This window comes from Octodon degus, unplaced genomic scaffold, assembly GCF_000260255.1.
Source record: "Octodon degus isolate 3935 unplaced genomic scaffold, OctDeg1.0 scaffold00315, whole genome shotgun sequence".
Classification (NCBI taxonomy): Eukaryota; Metazoa; Chordata; class Mammalia; order Rodentia; family Octodontidae; genus Octodon; species Octodon degus.
In genome coordinates, this window is record NW_004524891.1 from 244400 (window position 1) to 252800 (window position 8401).

Below are 8401 nucleotides of genomic sequence, written 5' to 3' on the forward strand. Positions count from 1 at the left end.
TGGTCCCTGTGCTTTGCCAAGCTTGTTCCATGTAGGTGCTTTAGACCACTGAGCCATCTCGCCAGCCCCCCTGGTAGTCTTCTAAATTTCATAAATTGCATTTGAAAATTATGTTTCTTTTTATTGGCAGCTTCATGTGTAACTTAGAATTTTAAAAAATTGATATACATTTCTGCATCAAAGAAGGTTGCTATCTTAAGGACATGGGAGCTGCATGCCTGCACTAGCTAACAGGAGTTTTAAGGGAAGCTAAAGGATGACAAATAGAGATTAGCTAAATTTTATGAGCTCCTTGCAAAATGGCTGAATAGTTTTACCAGGTCAGAGGCCTAGGGTTTGTTCCTAGGATTGGGTGCCTTGTCCTAGAGCAATATAAGTAGGTGTATTGTGGCCTCAGAGTACAGGAACTTGATGAGAGAAATTTTTAATTGACTGCTCAAAGAGGGGAACTAACTGGCCTTCTACCACGGTCCCAACTGGATGCTGGGTCCAGATAGCAGTTAAGAGGTAGATCTGCAGGTAGCAATATTGAAGCAAAATGTTGATAAATGATTTGTCAAAATTGGGGGTAAGACACAGAGAGGATGGGTATTCAGAGAACAATTTGAAGAATAATTAATAATGGCTATGGGTTTCCTCTTTGATGCAATGCAAATATTACAAAATTCTTTATGGTGATCGTTGTACCACTCCATGAAAATACCTGGGATCATGAGCCAAGTATAAGATGTGTCCGTTATCTTCAATAAATCTGTGTAAGAAAATAGACCATGACAGCACTGAAAAGAATGACTGCATCTAATCTCTATGAATTCCATGCACTATAATGCATATGTAGAAGTTACAAATAATCTAATGCTATAATGACATATAGCATGCCATGCTTTAAAAATCTAAAACAATATTTCTATTTTGATGATTGCATGAGAGTGCATAAACAAAGACATCTGGGCAGCAGGACTTTGAACATTTTTATTGAATTTCATGGACTTGTTTGTGGCATTGTATTGTTGCCTGACATGGTCCATCAGCAAGAACTAACATATAATTTAGTTGACAGTATTGATTTTCACATGTGCTGAGGAAGTTTTCAATTGCATAGGAGCCTTACCAGTGCGGCACACAGATTCCTTAACCATCCAGCAGAAAAGTATAAAAAGAAAGTATAAGAAGTAAAGCCACGCTGTTTTGTTGAGCTGTAGGACACTCAGGTCAACAATTTCTGCCTCTGCCAGTCAAGCGAAAAACCCAATACTATTATGGACTACTGGACTCTTTTAGAATATTTTGCTGAGTTTACACACCTATAATATTCAAATGACAGAACTAAACAAAAAAGAGGATACAGATGAATGTCCATTTTGCATCTGTGTATTCAAAATGGTTAGGATAGATATACAGTTACATTCTCTTAATGAACAGAGAGATTTGTTTTAATAGTGTTTGTAAGTAGGATATCATGTCTGCATCTTTGTACAGCCAAATTTTTTGGCTCCTAGGAAGAGAGTATGCAATGTGTTAATTATTGAAACTGTCCTACCAATTTGGTTTGAAACTGTCTCATTGCTATTTGTTTTTCAATAAAATTATGGAACAAAATAAATAAAATAAAATAAAATAAGGATCTTCAGAGCTATGAGGAGACTGCAAACACAATCTGTGTGCATCAAAGTTCTTTCTGTTGTACTCATCGTGACATAACAGTTGATGCTGACTAAATGATGAGTGACATCTTTTGGATGGTAATGGACAAGGAAGGAGGTGATTTGAATCAGTCTCACTCTAATGTTGACATGGGTACAATAAAATGGTTGTGATTTCACCTATACTTTTTATAAAACCAGAAGTCCAATATCGCCATGCTATATTCAAGACCTGGGCTGCTGCCTTCACTACCTTCAGAGAGGATCTGTAGCCTCTGCCTTTTATTATATTCATCAGCTTCTCTATTCTCCCAAGTTAGCCAGGGCTTTAGCATTCTCTGTGTTTTTGCTTGTCACCTTGCTCAGAGCACAGCAGATGGCTCCCATGATCTCCTCAGAGGGCATCCTGGGACCACTGCCACCAGGAAGCTGAGTGACCATGTCTCACATGGCATATTCACCTATGAGCTCCTTGTTGTGCACATCAAAAGCCATACTCCACAAGGCAGTTGCCAGAGAAGAGACAACTCCATGGTTATCTTCCTCAGAAGTTCAACAAGGATGAGGAGCCCTTTTGCTTTTCAGACAGTTGCCCAGATGTATGCTGCAAACTTCCAGTTCACAGAGAGAAGTTCTGGAGCACTCAGGCAGAGCCTTCGATGGTGGCTGGGTTAGCACTTGCTGCTAGAAGAGTCCACTACAGTTATACCACTGATGGATGCCACAACATCTCAACCCCTCTGGGGGACTTTGACAGTCTTGGGACAGGACCATGTCCATCCCACTGACCTTCTTGTAGAAGTCTCTTTTATTTTTCTTCTTCTTCCCCCAGCACCTTGACTCAGAGCCTTTTCTGGGAGGCTCTTTTGCTAATAAGTCTTCCAGTTCATTCAGTCTAAGCAGGTAGGCCTACGGGACCACCAGTTTCAGCTGAGAGGACAGGATCTTCAGGGCGCACATGCAGTTCTCCACCATGTATGCACACGTGTGGACCACAGACAGCAGTAAGCCTCCCAGCCCATCACAGCATCACATTGGCTTCCAGGCTTCTTCTCCTGCAGAACTGAGTTCCTCAGGCAGCCTGTTGTGTTAGACAGAACTAGTGAAGCCTGAAACTTAATTTTATGATCATCATCAAATAAGTTATTCTACCCAGAATGTGGAACAATCATAATGTTTAAGGTTGAGGGAGTATCTCAAATGATTGTCATCTTTATGGCATCACATGAGGATAAATTCCAAAGGACTCCTGTAATAAGCCCCCTCACTTCTGCATCAATAGATTTCCTCAACAATTGCAACAAGGTAGGTATACCACATTCTTCACTGCTATTTTACTTCTGTAGGCTTGCCAAAAACAAGATTTCAAAGGCCACCACAAGCATTCTTCTGAACTTTTAAAACTCTGTGGCCCAAAAGATGAACCAGATGCTTGATGCCCCCACCACTGCACCTCCACCTTCACTTCATTGTCACCAAAATACAGGTGTGGCAGGGAGCCCATTGCATTTGCCTGGGCAGCAGGGGACTGGTGCTGCCTCATATGAATGACTTCAGGCAACTCGAGATCATGCTGGCAAGTTGCCTGGAGTCTTTCTGAAAGCTGTGCATTGATGAGGACCTAGTTGCACCATCATCAGCTGGTGCTACAGGCTGAAGCCTGTTGTAATTTACTCTTGTAGTCAGTACTGTATTGGCCTGTAGGGGTCTTCATAGGTAGCTGTTGTGTTCAGAATATAATTATCTCTTCAGTGTGTAAGGGTGTTTCCTTGACTGGAGGTAGATTCCCAACACCTGTGCCTGTGCGATACAATGCTGAGATCCTTGGAGCTCCATGATTCCCTGGTTCAGACTGCTGTACAGCGGGCTGTAAAAAGTTCTCCCTTCATATATAGATATGACACACAAGTCAGGAGACAGCTGAACGAAGGTCTCACCCAAGCTGACTAGTACAGGAACCCTGAAGTCCCCTCAGCTATATGGCCATGGTGGAGCCACCCTTTCATCTGAACTTCCGCATGTCACAAACAGAGCCTTCCTTACAGGGAAGGTCCCACATATGTAGAGCAGGCAACCCTGAGCATTTAGGGACAACAATCCCACCTGGCCTTGGAATGGAGAAGCTACTCAAGTCTGTGAATCTGTCAGCATCAGTGGGGAACCCACTCTGGTGGTGGTTGGTACTGAGGGGTGGGTCCGTTGGGATTGGAGGTCCTACAGATGACTGTCCCAATATATGCACAGCTGTTAGGAAGGTGAATTTCTGTGAATAGGCAGAGGCTACCCACTGAGCAGGTAGTGTGGTAAAGGAATATCCACTGGGGTACAGAGATTGGGAGTTTGTCACTGATGGAGAGCCAAATATACTATCCAGTGAAGTCTCGGTAACCCCCTTGAAGGAGACATGCTTGTGCGAACCAGTGTTTGCCCTTCAGCCCTTGACCTCACCAGATGCCATTCATTCATCCTATGAATGAATGCAGCTATTGTCTGTCTTGCTCACTGTATGGTTGTTGAAATAATGGTATCTACTGTTGGAATAAAATTTCATTTGCATTGATCTTGAGTTACCCAGTGATCCCTCACTTTCATGCAGAGATGTATGCTCTAGAGAATAGAGGGTTCCTTATTCTGGCTCTGCCCTGTTGGGATAGCTGTTGGGTTGGACAGCATCCAAGGCACTACGTTTGTTTATACCAGCATTTGGCACACCTGTTTACCTCCACAGAAATGACTTCTCAGTTGAGCCAGTGCTGGCGATACTTGGTGATGCTGCTTCAAGCCTACATCTTTCTAGATGACTGGCAATGGTCAGCCTTTCCACCTCCAGTTCTTGGGTGAGTCAGTGAAACTGAAGCTCCTGCTGCTTCACAGAAGCCAGAATAGTGGTGGTTGTGTTCCAGACTCCATGCCTCGGCCAGGGGAGGCAGCTTCCCGGTGGGTCTGTGGCTGCCTCTCCTGCACCAGTGAGGCCTGCTCAGGAACTGGCGTCCGTCTTTCCAACTTAGGTAGTATCCATCATGACTCCCAGAATCAAGGACATCTGTGCCACCATGAGGTCACCACTGCAGCAGCTGAAAAAAGCAGAAAGCATCTGTAAGTGAAATAAATCAGACACACATGTGTAAATATCACATTGTCTTTCTGGTATAAGAACCTGAAGGTGTAAATAAGAATCAAATTGTATGATAAATACTATGAAATTGGAAGAAATTGTTCAAAAGGAAAAGGAGGCTGGGGAGGAAGAAAGGGAAAAGAAAAAATGAGAAGTATAAAATGAAAACAAGGGGCAAGAGGAGTTGAAGGAAGGGGAAGGAAATGGGAAGGAGGAAAAGGGCAAATCAGGGCATGTCATACACAGCTACAAATTTCCTACAATGAATGTGATCAGTGTATGTACCTAAATTGTACCAATAAATTTAAAGATTTTTAAAATTTATCCCAGGCTATAGCCAGCTTGAGCCTCCATCCCAAGCCCATGGCACTGCCTCGGCCTGGTGTCCATGCAGATTCAGCCCTGCAGCCCCCTCTAGGCCCACAACCAACAGCCCAAGCCCTGAAAGTGTAGGTTTTACTAGTATATTCTTTCTTCTTTCTGTCTCTTTTCTCTATGATCACATTAAGTTGTTATCATTTTAAAATGGTTTGTTGCGCACTGCACCGGGTTCCCCGGCTCTTCTGCCTCTCAGTCTGTTAGCTCCCCAGCTGGCGTCCATCCGAGTCATGGATTTTGAAAATCTTTTCTCAAAACCTCCCAACCCGGCCCTCGGCAAAAAACCAGCCTCAGACTCTGATGAAAACTTTTAAACCAAAAAATAAAAATCTTAAACCCTGTCATAAGAATGGTAAACAGAAGAAAGTGAAACAAAAACAGGCTGGCGCTCTACCGGCGGGACATGGCAACGACATGTCTCACAGGAAGTTCTCGGCTCCCAGACATGGGTCCTTGGGCTTCTTGCCTCGGAAGCGCAGCAGCCGGCATCGAGGCAAGGTGAAGAGCTTCCCCAAAGATGACTCTTCCAAGCCCATCCACCTCACAGCTTTTCAGGGCTACAAGGCTGGCATGACCCACATCGTGCGTGAAGTGGATAGGCCTGGATCCAAGGTGAACAAGAAGGAAGTTGTGGAGGCCGTGACTATCGTGGAGACACCACCTATGGTGGTTGTAGGTGTTGTGGGCTATGTAGAAACTCCTCGAGGCCTACGAACCTTCAAGACAGTCTTTGCAGAGCATATCAGTGATGAGTGCAAAAGGCGCTTCTATAAGAACTGGCATAAATCTAAGAAGAAGGCCTTCACCAAGTACTGCAAGAAATGGCAGGATGACATGGGCAAGAAGCAGCTGGACAAGGACTTCAGCAGCATGAAGAAGTACTGCCAGGTCATCCGCATAATTGCCCACACCCAGATGCGCCTGCTCCCACTCAGGCAGAAGAAGGCCCACCTCATGGAGATCCAGGTGAATGGCAGCACCGTGGCCAAGAAGCTAGACTGGGCCCGGGAGAGGCTGGAGCAGCAGATCCCTGTGAGCCAGGTGTTCGGACAGGATGAGATGATTGATGTCATTGGTGTGACCAAGGGCAAAGGCTACAAAGGGGTCACCAGTCACTGGCACACCAAGAAGCTGCCCCGCAAGACCCACAGAGGGCTGCGCGAGGTTGCCTGTATTGGAGCATGGCACCCTTCCCGTGTGGCCTTCTCTGTGGCCCATGCTGGACAAAAGGGCTACCATCACCGCACAGAGATAAACAAGAAGATCTATAAGATTGGTCAGGGCTACCTCATCAAGGATGGCAAGCTGATCAAGAACAATGCCTCCACCGACTACGACCTGTCTGACAAGAGCATCAACCCTCTGGGTGGCTTTGTCCATTATGGTGAAGTGACCAATGACTTTGTCATGCTGAAAGGCTGTGTGGTGGGGACCAAGAAGCGGGTGCTCACCCTCCGCAAGTCCTTGCTGGTGCAGACCAAATGGCGGGCTCTGGAGAAGATTGACCTCAAGTTCATTGACACCAACTCCAAGTTCGGCCATGGCCGCTTCCAGACCATGGAGGAGAAGAAGGCGTTCATGGGACCACTCAAGAAGGACCGCATTGCTAAGGAAGAAGGCGTGTAACGGAAAGAATACCTTCATGGCTGGTGGGGGTCACAATGAAAGCTGTTTTCCAGTGGGGGGGGAAAAAAAAAACAGGCTGGCAATGGAGACAGAAGACCAGATGCCTTAGTGAAGAGGAACTGTCCCCAGGATGAGGAGGTGAGGCTAAGGAGAAGCAGCAGCATGTGAGAATGACTCAGGGATTCATCAACCAGCACACAGTGGAACGCAAGGGGAAGAAAGTTGGCAAGTATTTTCTCAAAAGGAAATGTATTAAGGGAGAGCAGTGTAAGTTTGATCGTGATACAGAGATGGAAAAGAAACAGGAAATGTGTAAGTTTTATGTGCAGGGATATTGTACCCGAGGTGAAGACTGCCTGTATTTGCATAATGAGTATCCTTGCAAGTTTTACCACACGGGAACAAAATGTTACCAGGGAGAGCATTGCAGGTTTTCACACGCTCCCCTCACGGCTGAAACACAAGAGCTGTTGGCTAAAGTTTTGGATACTGAAAAGAAGACATGAAAATAAAATAGACTAAAAATGCTTTGTATAGATGAAGAGTGGTTATGCCGCTCCTGTTCCAGATTGGTGGTTTGGAGTCACTCACAGGAGGCCTCCCTTGGAGCACCCTCTGGCACCAGCGTATGCAGCTCTTTTGCTGACAGCACAGCGCACTGTGAAAGAAGAGTCTGTCTTCGCTCGGTGCTCCTGCCCTTGGGACAGGAGAGGAGGGCTACTCTGACTTGCAGGCTGTGGAATCGGGTGGCAACACATTGTAGATGTGTTTTCTGTTTGACTAAGATTTCTCAATAAAATAGGCTAAGTTAGTCCGTGTAAGAATGAGTAAGAAGTGGAGGAAATAGAAGTTAGATCTCCACATACTTTGGCAAAATATTTTTAATGATGGGTCACAGTTCCATTTTAAAGCTTAAAATTTCTGCTTCTGTGATTTTTTTAAAAATAAGTCTCCTATCAGACATTCGTTTCCAGTTTCTTACTATTATAAATAAAGTAATATGGCCCTTTGGGAAAAAAATGGTTTGTTATAACTAAAAGATGTTTTTGTAAGATAAACACAGAGCAAAGAATCTATGATAGATGCACAAAAGTAGTAATCGCCAGGGAAACCCATAAGAAAAAATAAAAAAAGAAGACAGAGACTATAATGAAACTAGAAAACAAATATCAAAATGACAGTATTAGGACCATACCAATAAATCTTACAAGCAAAGGTAAAACCCTAAAATTAAAAATTAAATTGGATTAATTTCCCCAGTTAAAAATCTTAAAGAATTTAATTAAAAAGAGCTAGTTATATGCTGCTTGCAAAAAAAAGTTCACTTCACATCTAAGGACACACATGAACTGAGAGTGAAATGAGATATTCCATGGAAATGGAATGCAAAAGAAAGGAAAAATAGATATGGGCCAATTTGGCAAGAGGAAATAAACAACTGTCAGTATACATGTGGTCAATATAAGAGCACCCAAGTATGTAAAGGAAACATTAATATGCCTAAAGTAGACTCGAATACAATGATAACAAGGAGTTTTAACAGACTACTTCCAGCAATGGACAAATGGACAGGTCATTCAGACAGAATACCAACACAAGCAAAAATATAGAGCCAGGGACTGGGAGATAGCTTAGCTGC

The 8401-nt window shown here is 44.0% G+C and overlaps 3 pseudogenes across 1 annotated transcript; 2 read left to right on the top strand and 1 right to left on the bottom strand.

Moving 5' to 3' along the window:
* LOC101582698 overlaps positions 1-5112 on the bottom strand; it is a 6472-nt pseudogene extending 1360 nt beyond the window's left edge.
* A 194-nt stretch (positions 5113-5306) lies between these two features.
* LOC111814437 lies at positions 5307-7531 on the top strand (annotated as a pseudogene).
* On the top strand, positions 5531-6817 carry LOC101583111 (annotated as a pseudogene). Its single transcript, XR_001116960.2, has one exon. The product of XR_001116960.2 is annotated as a 60S ribosomal protein L3 pseudogene (transcript).
* Positions 7532-8401: the final 870 nt, after the last annotated feature.